At 43.0% G+C, this 14532-nt stretch overlaps 1 long non-coding RNA gene across 1 annotated transcript in view; it reads left to right on the top strand.

The window, feature by feature from the left end:
- The window catches only part of LOC145876152 (uncharacterized), a 30463-nt gene extending 29860 nt beyond the window's left edge, over positions 1-603 (top strand). Inside the window, exon 3 of the long non-coding RNA XR_014391440.1 lies at positions 1-603. This exon is cut by the window's left edge and continues 960 nt beyond it. This is a non-coding gene — a long non-coding RNA (uncharacterized LOC145876152).
- Positions 604-14532: the final 13929 nt, after the last annotated feature.

Below are 14532 nucleotides of genomic sequence, written 5' to 3'. Positions count from 1 at the left end.
ACACTGACACACACACTGAACACACACACACACTGACACACAATGGACAAACACACACTGGACACTCACACACTCTGGACATACACACACACACACACACACACACACACACACACACAAACACACACTGGACAAACACAAACACACACTGGACAAACACACACTGGACACTCACACACTCTGGACATACACACACACACACACACAAACACACACTGGACAAACACAAACACACACTGGACAAACACACACTGGACACTCACACATGACAGGCTTGTAATATTTTCTGATCTTTTACCACTTTGCATTTTTTATGATATATTTTACTGTTTGTGTTTGTACCACAGGAGGTTGGTGGGACCTTATTTAGGGAGGACAGGCTTGTAATGGCTGGAGTGGAATAAGAGGAATGGTATCAAACACGTGGTTTCCATGTGTTCCATTTCATTCACTCTGTTCCAGACATTATTATGAGCCGTCCTCCCCTCAGCAGCCTCCTCTGGTATGTACTGTCCTGTATGTGAGAGAGATCCAACAAGGAATTACAATGTATGTATTACTTTTAATACCTGCAAATGACAAATAAACTACTGGAACTCCTTATGAATGTCTGCAGCCGACAAGAGGTGAAAATATTACCGGAATATTCTGCAAAATGTTGATGAAGACGTCACTCAATCCACCCAAAACAACATGCAGTCTTTCCAAAAGACTCCCATGAAGTTATAGTGTGACGTTATGAGTCGACGTTAAAGTAACATTCTCACAACATACTGCACTTGATTTTATCCTGTTTTAGATGTATCCTCTGTTTAAACATTTAAACTCTTACAATAACACCGTTAAAATACGAATGTGATCATTTCTTGTCTTTTATGTTGGAAAAACAAATTGTACAATTATATGTGGACATACGCTCCATAGTTGTACAAGTATACATGGTTATATTGTACTTTTCATAATAAAACATACTTGAAACAAGAAAAAGCATGTTAATTGTGGAAACAATTTCGTTATTGATTTTTACATTGCTTCTCCCTGTCTCATGTTGACGTTTGTCATGAATCTTGACCCGGAGGCAGAACTGTGCGATTTCCTCTAGATATGTCAGCTGCAAAGTCAGAATTGGCTGTGGAAAATGTTGTTTTATGGTCTTAATTTAAGGGAAGGATTAGCAGTGTGGTTAGGGTTGAGGTTAACCTGTTAGGGCTAGGGGGCAGTATTGACACGGCCGGATAAAAATTGTACCCGATTTAATCTGGTTACTACTCCTGCCCAGTAACTAGAATATGCATATAATTATTGGCGTTGGATAGAAAACACCCTAAAGTTTCTAAAACTGTTTGAATGGTGTCTGTGAGTATAACAGAACTCAAATGGCAGGCCAAAACCTGAGAAGATTTCAAGCAGGAAGTGGCCTGTCTGACAAGTTGTGTTTCATCTGGGCTCTTTTTATTGAAGACTGAGGATCTTTGCTCTAACGTGACACTTCCTACGGCTCCCATACGCTCTCAGAGCCCGGGAAAAAGCTGAACGATATCGAGGCAGCCTCTGGCTGAAACACTTTATCGCGTTTGGCAAGTGGCCGATCAGTACTATGGGCTTAGGCGCATGCCCGAGTCGACCCCATGCTTTATTTTCTTTCGTCTGTTTACCTAAACGCAGATTCCCGGTCGGAATATTATCGCTTTTTTATGAGAAAAATGGCATAAAAATTGATTTTAAACAGCGGTTGACATGCTTCGAAGTACGGTAATGGAATATTTAGAATTTTTTTGTCGCGAATTGCGCCATGCTCGTCACCCTTATTTACCATTCGGATAGTGTCTTGAACGCACGAACAAAACGCCACTGTTTGAACATAACTATGGATTATTTTGAACCAAACCAACATTTGTTATTGAAGTAGAAGTCCTGGGAGTGCATTCTGACGAAGAACACCAAAGGTAATAACATTTTTCTTATAGTAAAGCTGACTTTGGTGAGTGCTAAACTTGCTGGGTGTCTAAATAGCTAGCCCTGTGATGCCGGGCTACCTACTGAGAATATTGCAAAATGTGCTTTCACCGAAAAGCTATTTTAAAATCGGACATATCGAGTGCATAGGGGAGTTCTGTATCTATAATTCTTAAAATGATTGTTATGCTTTTTGTGAACGTTCATCGTGAGTAATTTAGTAAATTCACCGGCAGTGTTCGGTGGGAATGCTAGTCACATGCTAATGTAAAAAGCTGGTTTTTGATATAAATATGAACTTGATTGAACAAAACATGCATGTATTGTATAACATAATGTCCTAGGGTTGTCATCTGATGAAGATCATCAAAGGTTAGTGCTGCATTTAGCTGTGGTTTGGGTTTATGTGACATTATATGCTAGCTTGAAAAATGGGTGTCTGATTATTTCTGGCTGGGTACTCTGCTGACATAATCTAATGTTTTGCTTTCGTTGTAAAGCCTTTTTGAAATCGGACAGTGTCGTTAGATTAACGAGAGTCTTGTCTTTAAAATGGTGTAAAATAGTCATATGTTTGAGAAATTGAAGTTTTTGCATTTTTGAGGTTTTTGAATAACGCGCCACGGGATTACACTGGCTGTTACGTAGGTGGGACGATTTGGTGCCACCTACCCTAGAGAGGTTAGGATTAAAATCGGATTGTATTACTTTGTGCCTGTGCCAGCTAGGGAAAACTTTGCTGAACTGCCTCCAGGGCAAGATTCATGACAATAAATTCCAACCTGCCTGCAGGGCAAGATTCATGACAATAAATGCCAACTTGCCTCCAGAACAAGAATAATGACAATAAATGCCAACCTGCCTCCCAGTCATCCCCTCATCTTTACAAGGCTGCAGAACATGCAAGCTAGTGATGTGGGGGTTCTCTCATAACCCTCAGTCCCCAGGTGGGTAGATGGCAGGTTGAATAAAGAGAAGCTAGTGATGTGGGGGTTCTCTCATAACCCTCAGTCCCCAGGTGGGTAGATGGCAGGTTGAATAAAGAGAAGCTAGTGATGTGGGGGTTCTCTCATAACCCTCAGTCCCCAGGTGGGTAGATGGCAGGTTGAATAAAGAGAAGCTAGTGATGTGGGGGTTCTCTCATAACCCTCAGTCCCCAGGTGGGTAGATGGCAGGTTGAATAAAGAGAAGCTAGTGATGTGGGGGTTCTCTCATAACCCTCAGTCCCCAGGTGGGTAGATGGCAGGTTGAATAAAGAGAAAACAATAGGCAACATAAAACAATCCATAAATGTATAATTATTAAGTAATTAACACAAAACATTAAGGACACCTTTCTTTCCATGACAAACTGACCAGGTGTAACTCAATATTAGGAAGGTATCCTTAATATTTTGTCCACTCAGTGGCTCTGACCCTTTACGTAACAGTCAATCCTCTTTTCCAGGACACCTTCGTTAAATTTCCCCAAATGCTTCCACACTGATGCTCTCTCACAGCTGCTCCAGGGCCTCGGGTTGAGGAGTCATTCTCTTCTAACCTGATCACAGCTGCTCCAGGGCCTCTTGGGTTGAGGAGTCATTCTCTTCTAACCTGATCACAGCTGCTCCAAGGCCTCTTGGGTTGAGGAGTCATTCTCTTCTAACCTGATCACAGCTGCTCCAGGGCCTCTTGGGTTGAGGAGTCATTCTCTTCTAACCTGATCACAGCTGCTCCAGGGCCTCTTGGGTTGAGGAGTCATTCTCTTCTAACCTGATCACAGCTGCTCCAGGGCCTCTTGGGTTGAGGAGTCATTCTCTTCTAACCTGATCACAGCTGCTCCAGGGCCTCTTGGGTTGAGGAGTCATTCTCTTCTAACCTGATCACAGCTGCTCCAGGGCCTCTTGGGTTGAGGAGTCATTCTCTTCTAACCTGATCACAGCTGCTCCAGGGCCTCTTGGGTTGAGGAGTCATTCTCTTCTAACCTGATCACAGCTGCTCCAGGGCCTCTTGGGTTGAGGAGTCATTCTCTTCTAACCTGATCACAGCTGCTCCAGGGTCTCTTGGGTTGAGGAGTCATTCTCTTCTAACCTGATCACAGCTGCTCCAGGGTCTCTTGGGTTGAGGAGTCATTCTCTTCTAACCTGATCACAGCTGCTCCAGGGCCTCTTGGGTTGAGGAGTCATTCTCTTCTAACCTGATCACAGCTGCTCCAGGGCCTCTTGGGTTGAGGAGTGATTCTCTTCTAACCTGATCACAGCTGCTCCAGGGCCTCTTGGGTTGAGGAGTGATTCTCTTCTAACCTGATCACAGCTGCTCCAGGGCCTCTTGGGTTGAGGAGTCATTCTCTTCTAACCTGATCACAGCGGCTCCAGGGCCTCTTGGGTTGAGGAGTCATTCTCTTCTAACCTGATCACAGCTGCTCCAGGGCCTCTTGGGTTGAGGAGTCATTCTCTTCTAACCTGATCACAGCTGCTCCAGGGCCTCGGGTTGAGGAGTCATTCTCTTCTAACCTGATCACAGCTGCTCCAGGGCCTCTTGGGTTGAGGAGTCATTCTCTTCTAACCTGATCACAGCTGCTCCAAGGCCTCTTGGGTTGAGGAGTCATTCTCTTCTAACCTGATCACAGCTGCTCCAGGGCCTCTTGGGTTGAGGAGTCATTCTCTTCTAACCTGATCACAGCTGCTCCAGGGCTTCTTGGGTTGAGGAGTGATTCTCTTCTAACCTGATCACAGCTGCTCCAGGGCCTCTTGGGTTGAGGAGTCATTCTCTTTTAACCTAATCACAAACAAAGACAAGATTCAAACAAATAAATATGATGGTCCAACATAATGGGGGGGGGGGGGGGGGGGTAAAGGGGAGAGGGGGGGGGGTATAGGGAAGGTAGGGGAGAGGGGGGGGGGGGTATAGGGAAGGTAGGGGAGAGGAGGGGGTATAGGGAAGGTAGGGGAGAGGAGGAGGGTATAGGGAAGGTAGGAGAGAGGGGGGTATAGGGAAGGTAGGGGAGAGGAGGGGGGTATAGGGAAGGTAGGGGAGAGGAGGGGGGTCTAGGGAAGGTAGGGGAGAGGAGGGGGTATAGGGAAGGTAGGGGAGAGGAGGGGGGGCATAGGGAAGGTAGGGGAGAGGAGGGGGGACTTCCTCCATGTCAGGTAAGCAGCCTCCAAGTCTACCATCACCAACTGACCAGACTGAGTGAGTTCTGAACATCCCTCTCTGTCCTCTGATGCTGCGTCCAAGTCTTCTTGGGTCTTTCTGGTGTCTCTGTCTTGACTCTTTAGTGAGTTTTTTCAGTTCTTTCCCAGGCTGCCTGGAAAACACAAAAAGATGGCAACTACATAAGAGTTATAAACTATCAAAATAAAGAGAATCCCACACTCCATATTTAAACTCCCAGTCATTTATTGGGTATTTACCAACGTTTCAGCATCACTGTACCTTCTTCAGGGTGATGTCATTAAGTTAATTACAATGAATTAATGAAACTGTTAAAAAAAACAATAGTTTATAGCATATTAAATAAAAAAAAATAGTAGGGTATATATCCGGCTCTCAATGTAATCTGATTCATTATGATATAGGATCAGGTCCCCCCTCTCCATGTAATCTGATTCATTATGATCTAGGATCAGGTCCCCCCTCTTTCCATGTAATCTGATTCATTATGATCTAGGATCAGGTCCCCCCTCTCCATGTAATCTGATTCATTATGATCTAGGATCAGGTCCCCCCTCTCCATGTAATCTGATTCATTATGATCTAGGATCAGGTCCCTCCTCTCCATGTAATCTGATTCATTATGATCTAGGATCAGGTCCCCCCTCTCCATGTAATCTGATTCATTATGATCTAGGATCAGGTCCCCCCTCTCCATGTAATCTGATTCATTATGATCTAGGATCAGTCCCATCTCTCCATGTAATCTGATTCATTATGATATAGGATCTTTTTATTTTTATTATTTCACCTTTATTTAACCAGGTAGGCCAGTTGAGAACAAGTTCTCATTTACAACTGCGACCTGGCCAAGATAAAGCAAAGCAGTGCGACACAAACAATAACACAGAGTTACATGGAATAAACAAGTGTACAGTCAACACAATAGAAAAAAGAAAGTCTACATACAGTGTGTGCAAATGGCTTGAGGAGGTATGGCAATAAATAGTCCGTAGTAGCAAAGTAGTCACAATTTATCAGATTAACACTGGAGTGATAGATGAGCAGATGATGATGTGTAAGTAGAGATACTGGTGTGCAAAAGAGCAGCAAAGTAAATAAAATCAATATGGGGATGAGGTAGGTAGATTGGATGGGCTATTTACAGATGGGCTATGTACAGCTGCAGCGATCGGTTAGCTGCTCAGATAGCTGATGTTTTAAGTTAGTGATGGAGCAATAAGTCTCCGGCTTCAGCGATTTTTGCAATTCGTTCCAGTCATTGGCAGCAGAGAACTGGATGGAAAGGCGGCCAAAAGAGGTGTTGGCTTTAGGGATGACCAGTGAGATGTACCTGCTGGAGCGCTTGCTACGAGTGTGTGTTGTTATCGTGACCAGTGAGCTGAGATAAGGCGGAGCTTTACCTAGCATAGACTTATAGATGACCTGGAGCCAGTGGGTCTGGCGACGAATATGTAGCGAGGGCCAACCAACTAAAATGACCTGGGTTGCAATCATGAAAAAAACTACCCGGCCTTCATCGTTTGACACTGAGAACATTGGGAGAGATGAGAGCTGACGTTTTATTAAATGTGCAGATTATGTATCTCAGTCACAGACAAGAAGCTCAATTAAGACATTATCTTCACCACTGGGACTGGGGACAACAGGACCACAGGCCAAATAATACAGCTCAACACTTCCACACTACCACAGTGAGTAGAATCAGGCTTCTGAACACAGAAAACTTGCAGAATTATTAATGATGAATTGTATTAGACATTTCTGTTGTTGAGGAGGATGGGAGACCCACAGAGACGTCAAAATGTGTTTCAAAAATCGTCAAAGAGTAATTATTTTAACCTAAAGCATTTAATAAAGACACTTATAGTACAATATTATGGGGAATAGGAATGAGAGGGCTACTTACACCATTTTGGGAAGGGATCACAGCAGTGATTGAATGAGGGTATGAGGCATGAGTTGAGGTGTTCAGAGCTTGACCAGTGCAGGACAGGATTTGACTGGGAAGACAATAACACAAAAACACTACACAGTGAGACAAAAGAGCTCAGAATGAGTTAGTCCAAGCAAGGAGTAAAATCATAGATGTGTAATAATGTGATTGTGATTGTGATTGACTCTACATAAAGTAATGAGAGAAAATTAACAGGGGTTCCCTCACCGTGCTTGGAGAGGAAACATTCAATGTGCCAGTGGATGAGTGGGCCACATGAGACGTGGCTTCCAGTTCATGTGAGGAGGTAGTTGACAATGGTAGTGGAGTGGTCATCACTTGTTAAATCATGGAACAGGAGGGGACTCAGCTGGAAATACAAATAGCAGATACGTTCCCTTGAAGCTGAGCCATCGTAGGTTAGAACAACAAGTTTGTCCATGAAGATATACACGGAATTCACATAACGCCCACTTGGAAAATCAATGTAGCCCAAGAAACTTTTTCTGAATAAAGCCCTGATCATCCACATACAGAACCTGACGATAACTGAGAACGGCAAGCAGACTGGTGGCAACCATAGGTCCCAGAGTGGGGGGGGGGGGGCAATTTTTTTGCCCCGGGGTCCAGAGTTTGTCCTTATCTGTTGACCTAACCAGGAAAACTCTGGACCCTATAAGGTATGACAGTGATGAATCAGTTGTAAAAGGTTTTGTAAGGGCTCTGATGGAACCAGTTTTAACTAAATCAGGGCACATGGTTTTAATAACTCTTAGGGCTCGCGGACCGCTAGCGAAACACCTACGACAACATCCGGTGAAATTGCAGAGCGCCAAATTCAAAATAGAAATATATTAAACATTCATGAAAATACAAGTGTCATACACCATTTAAAAGCTTAGAATCTTGGCAATCGAACTGCATTGTCAGATTTCAAAAAGGCTTTACGGTGAAAGCATAGCTTTCGATTATCTGAGGACAGCACCCCACAATAACATATTTTCCAACAAGCACAGGCGTCACAGAATCCCAAATAGCGATAAAATAAATCACTTACCTTTGAAGATCTTCCTCTGTTTGCAATCCCAAGGGTCCCAGCTACACAATGAATGGTCGTTTTGTTCGATAAAGTCCTTCTTTATATCCCAAAATAGTCTATTTAGCAGGCGCCATGACTTCATAAATCCACTCCTTCAACATGCAGACAAAGAAGTTATAAAAGCTACCAGTAAATTTCGTCCAAACAAGTCAAATAACTTGTCTATATCATCCTCAGGTTGTCTAAAATGTTAATAAACTACAATATTTCATACGGGAAGTACTGTGTTCAATAGGAATGCCAAATTCGCAAGTGTGCACACTCTCCATCAAGCGCAAAAACACTGATTTGACCCAAGCAGTCAGCTCACTGAAAGTGTAAATATTTATTTATTTTTCAAAATAGAAGCCTCAAAACCTTGAATAAATACTGTTGACATCTAGTGGAAGCTATTATGAATTGCAATCTGGCTGACGGACATAGGAGTTTTCAATAGCTTTACAAAATATGAGCATGTGATTTTATCTATTTATGTTTTGGTCGGATATTCTTCGGGTTTTCGCCTGCCATATCTGTTCTGTTATACTCACAGACATTATTTTAACAATTTTGGAAACGTCAGAGTGTTTTCTATCCAAATCTACCAATTCTATGCATAGCTTCTGGGCCTGAGTAACAGGCATTTTACTTTGGGCTCGCCAGACTCTCCGAACTTCCGAAAACTGCCCCCTAGCCCTAAGACGTTTTAACGGTCCTCACACTGTTCATGCTCTCATTTCATAGACGCGTACTGCTCACCTGTTCACCTCGTAATGAATAATGTGGAAATTGAGCAAGTTGAGGAGACTAAACTGCTTGGAGTAACCCTGGATTGTAAACTGCCATGGTCAAAACATATTGATACGACAGTAGCTAAGATGGGGAGAAGTCTGTCCATAATAAAGCCCTGCTCTACCTTCTTAACAACACTATCAACAAGGCAGGTCCTACAGGCCTTAGTTTCTACCTTCTGTCATGGGAATTCTGTTCCCAATGTTCATAAACCGAACTTCAATCAAACTACTCTGTCTGCCCCCCAGAGGGTGTAAAATTCTGGTTGAATGACGCAGACGGAGAGCCAAGCTACAATTTGTCAGAATGTTTATTTACGAGAGCTCTGAATATCATACAATGTACACAGCCTTTTATACCTGACATTTGGTCATACCATATGTCATACCCCTTACAAATGCCCCTCCTCTTCTTTAACACTGTCAATGCTTATTTACAAGTCTTCTCCATCTCATACATTGCTTATCATATCCTGCCCCATGTTACATAATCTACTGCAAGCCTAAAGGTTTCTCCCCTCCCTGGGTGGGGAGACCTTCTTCCTGTTATCAGTTTCACAGTGGTCACAAGTTGTCTGCTGTCTGGTTACTTACATTGCTAAATCATTAACCTCTTGGGGCTATGTGGGACGCTAGCGTGCCACCCGTGGTGCACCCTATCAACAGCAGGTGCATTTCAAGAGCGGCAAATTTGAAACCAAATAAATGTCAAAATTCAAATTTTTCAAACATACACTCTTTGAAAGATAAACATCTCCTTAATCTAACCACGTTGTCCGATTTCAAAAAGGCTTTACAGCGAAAGCAAAACATTAGATAATGTCAGCAGAGTACCAAGCCAGAAATAATCAGACACCCATTTTTCAAGCTAGCATATAATGTCACATAAACCCAGAAGACAGCTAAATGCAGCACTAACCTTTTACAAACTTCATCAGATGACACACCTAGGACATCATGTTACACACAGCATGCATTCTTTTGTTCAATAAAGGTCATATTTATATATAAAAACAGTATTTTACATCGGCGTCTGAGTTGACTAACTATTTTCCCCTCAAATGCGTCCCGGGAAACAGTGCATAATTCCATTTATTACTATTCGAAAACAATTTTTTTAATTTATATTGTCAATCTAACATTTATAGATGAATATCTCTTGAGAACACCTGTCATACCAGATTTTAAATTAACTTTACTGGGTAATCACACTTTGCGATAAAAGGAGATGCGATACTCAGAAAATGAGCCTGGAATACTAGCGCCGCGCCATCTTGGAACAATCGCATGTCACATCTCATCTTGTATAATATTGTCAATAATCGCCTACCTTTAGTTGTCTTCATCAGAAAGCACTCAGAATCCCAGGTCCACAACAGATGTATTTTCGGTCGAAAAAGTCCATAATTCATGTTCCATTAGCCTGCTGTTGGTAGCGTGTCCTAGGGCTATCTCCAAATCTTCCGACGTGCGCGGGACAGAAGTTTAGGAAAATGTACTTTTCCCCTCCTCTAGGTTCGTTCAAACATGTCAAACGTTGTAAAACATTAATCTTCAGGGCCTGTAACACCAAGAGAGCCAATAAGATTTGACGGGGACGATTGCAGAGTGTTTAGAAACACTTCCAAAGGTGGGGGTAGACAGGGCCGCCGACGTCATAATGGTGATGGCTCATCCCCTGTGACCAATTTCCAACGCGTATCATTCACTGAGTTTCGACTGTATAAGGCTCAAACCACTGTGAAAAGACTGGGGACATCTAGTGGAAGCAATAGGAAGTGCTCAGTGAACCATTGCTCACGGTTTGATTAATAGGCAAAGTGATGAAGTCGAGTCCACAATTCAGAATTACACTTCCTGTTTCAATCGGTCTCGGGGTTTTGACTGCCATATGAGTTCTGTTATACTCACAGACACCATTCAAACAGTTTTAGAAACTTTAGGGTGTTTTCTATCCATATATAATAAGTATATGCATGTCCTAGCTTCTGAGTTTGATTAGTAGGCCGTTGAAAATGGGAACGAATTTTTTTCAAAATGCGCTGTGGCGCTCCCTAACCTAGGGTAGCCCCAAGAGGTCAACTTTTCTGACACACACACATTAGTACATTCATCTTATAATCACTCGGTTATACCTTTTTTAGGGTGAAATCATTTAGTCAAACCTTTAATCATATTATTTCCATTACAATCAACCCTATTGGCTAAATATTTCACATACACTATAACACATCTATTTTTATTGGATTCAGAAATGTCACACAAAATCAAACTAGATCAAAGAAAACGAATACATGTATTTTCATTACATACTTATCAATGACTGTTCTAAGCCTATGTCCAGTCATAACTCTTCGGATTAGGATTTTTGCTATGACCTTCATTTAGAGAAACAGTCTTCCTAAACATTAAAGATGGTCTCGTCTAACATGGGCTCCTCGTAATTGAATGAATCCTCCACCAGGCTCGGCGGTAGGTATTTGTCATCCCACTGGTCTGAACTTGGAATCGGTCCGTATCTCACCATCTGCTCCGTCATCGATCTCTCCAGAGCCCTGGAAATGAGACCTCTCACACAAGGGACCAAACAACAACCACATAATATCAACACAGTCATACAGGTGAAAGCAGCCCACAACAGTGATTACAACCTTTTTCCATTTTCCGAACGTACTATCAAACCATCCCGTGAGTGCCGTGTCCACCCTGGAATTTTCTGCTAACTCCTGAGCTAAATTGTTTAGACCGGCCAGGGCCTTGGTCACTGATCCATCTGGAGCTGTGTTCTCAGGGATGAAAGTACAGCATTCAGATCCGAACATCACACACACACCACCCTTTTCAGCCAGAAGCATATCCAAAGCTATTTTATTCTGCCATACCATCAAAGTGGTCGCAGCTGTCTGTTCTGCTAACCCTTGAATTGCCTCTCTGGTATAGTTGATGAAACGCTGTTGGTTATAATAAATGTAATTTATCCAATCCACATTTTTATTGAGAGTCAACCACCAAAAAAGACTTGATTCCAATCCAGCCCATATCTGATTCCTTGCTTTAAACTCATCAGGCACCCCCCTTGGAACCCCAATGCTATCAATGTAAATTCTATCGTCAAAGGACCCTGACGGAGCACTCCTCCCCTCTCTTTCACCTGGCACTAGGTCTTTGTGTTGTATAAGGGTGAAGGGCATGCCTAACTGTACCAATGCACAAATACCAGTACAATTTGCAGGCAGGTTTGGCCACAGCTTCATACCTCCACACAACCACCAGACATCCGCTCTCTGCCTTTTTATCTTACTAAAGTCCTCGGAACTCAACCACCCAGTCAGGTCCCTCATTGTCTCGTCAGTTGTAACATTCTCTGTCCTATTGCATGTTCTTACTTCCCCTACGTTCCATCCGTGTGTGTTGTGTCGAGCCACACAATAATAGTCTCCTCCTGCAACTGTGAAAGGGGAAGTCTGGATCTAATGGGCACATAGGATACAGATAATGCAGATCAGTGCAACTGTCTGGCTCCCTTGCCTTCATGAACAGCTTTACCATACAGGCCATTCCCTTTGGTAAATTAATTCCATCGAGTAGAAAGGGGATGGTTGTCAACTGAAGTTTGGCTGTTGTGCAGGCATAACCTTCTTCTTTAGCTACTGATCTAGCTGTATACTGAATCCATTCCAGCCATAGGTTGGAATCCCCAAACCAAGTCTCCACCTCAATCACTTCCTTAAGATCTTTCGTCTGAACTATCCTCACCGGTCCTTGGCTCTGGATGACTACACGGTAATGTCCGTTTTATCAGGGGTACTACTGGTATTCTGGCTGGCGGTAGAACTATCTCCTGTCCTAACCTCTACTACTTGGAATGGTACCGCAGTGTCGACAATGGTCTGGTCAAGGCCAACATACCATAACCCTAAATCCTCTTTCTTTATGCTTTTAATGGTCATTCCTATCTTCAAGCAATACTTCCCTTGCTCTGGATTGCAGTCAAAAACCCTGGCCTTCACTATACTCTATCTGTTTCTATATTGGGTGTGTGGATTGACATAGCCTTCTCTCTCTGTGTTATCTATGACCTGATTCCATGAGTTACACCGGGATCTACACAGATATCTTCCCCATGAAGTCCAAGTCCTAGACTGCCATGAGGTTAGGGACCCCATTTGGTCTGCATAGAACTCTATTGAGACATCCTTCCCTAACTCTAATCTCACTTCCTTTTTATCCAGATCGAGTGACCTTTTGTACCTAGGCCATATAAACTCCTCATCTTCTAGACTATGGGTCAAGTTACCACTTTCTGACTTGTCGAGTAGTTCATGGTGTATTAGGAATATGGCTCCCACAATCAGACAGCTCAGACTGACCAGTACCCCTGTAAAGCCCCACCCCCTCCCGGAGAATATATCACTGGCTAGAGGCCAACCCACACTTTCACTTCTATGAATGCACATAGTGAGGATTGGGCGGGTTAGGGAATCTTCGTTAGAGAGGTAACCCCCGAACCTTATTGGTATTCGGTTCTTCTCCTAACTCTGTGATTGTTCGACAGTGTCAGTGTGTCTTACCCTCCCGCAATGTGTGATATGAACCCAGGTAGCTCTTTCAGCTATTCTCACTGTGAAGGCTATTACCAGGAACACTTGGTATGGGCCCTCCCACCGTGGCTGCTTCCAGTTCTTTTCGTCTCAGGGACTGGATCCACACCCAGTCTCCTGGTTGGATTGAGTGAATCGTCTTCTGTAATTCACCTGTTGGACACAAAGTCTCGGACATACGGGTTTGGTTAACCATGTGTTCTGTTAGTATATCTTCAACTTCTATGTCTACCTGTTCTGGCCTCCCTAACTCTGGCATTCTATATGGTTTACCTGATCAGCTAAAATGTAATCCATTATTTAAAGAGATAGATCCTAGTAAACCAACTACCCTAATCGTGTCCACCCAGTAAGTTGGGACCGCTTCTTCCCATTTAATATACTTATCTATTATAAAAAATGTTTTTTTAAATAGTTCGTTATCCAATAGGCCACAAAGTGTTTCCGAACCTGCTCTACTATCCCCCCTGTTGACACATGGCTCTGCCCATGTGTCAATCTTGCTGCATCTCTAAACATTGACTTAGGTAGTATTGGTAACTTATCATGATACCAAATACCGTCCTTATATAAATTGCTCCTAACTTCTCCCATTTCGAAATCCCTTTCACTGATGCTCTAGACTGACAATTTTAACATAGATTTGTCTATGTTTACTTCCTCTTTAAGAACTGCTGTGTCGACGGCTGCGGTTTAACCTGTTTATGAATGATGACTCTGCAGTCCCTGGCTGAAAAACAGTAGCGCATTTGGATAGTGGTCGATCTGAGAACAATGAAACGGGCGCACGTGTGCACGTGAAGAGTCCATTTTACATTTTCAGTCTTTGAACAAAAACAACGTCGACCCGGTCGGAATATTATCGCTATTTTACGAGAAAAATCGCATATAAATTTATTTTAAACAGCATTTGACATGCTTCGAAGTACGGTAATGGAATATTTTGAAATTTTTTGTCACGATACGCGCCGGCGCTTCACCCTTCGGATAGTGTCTTGAACGCAAGACCAAACGCAGC

Source organism: Salmo salar, unplaced genomic scaffold (genome assembly GCF_965601325.2).
Source record: "Salmo salar unplaced genomic scaffold, fSalSal1 ptg000468l, whole genome shotgun sequence".
Classification (NCBI taxonomy): domain Eukaryota; kingdom Metazoa; phylum Chordata; class Actinopteri; order Salmoniformes; family Salmonidae; genus Salmo; species Salmo salar.
The sequence above is the reverse complement of the archived record's forward strand: the minus strand, read 5'-3'. Positions and strand labels throughout refer to the sequence as shown.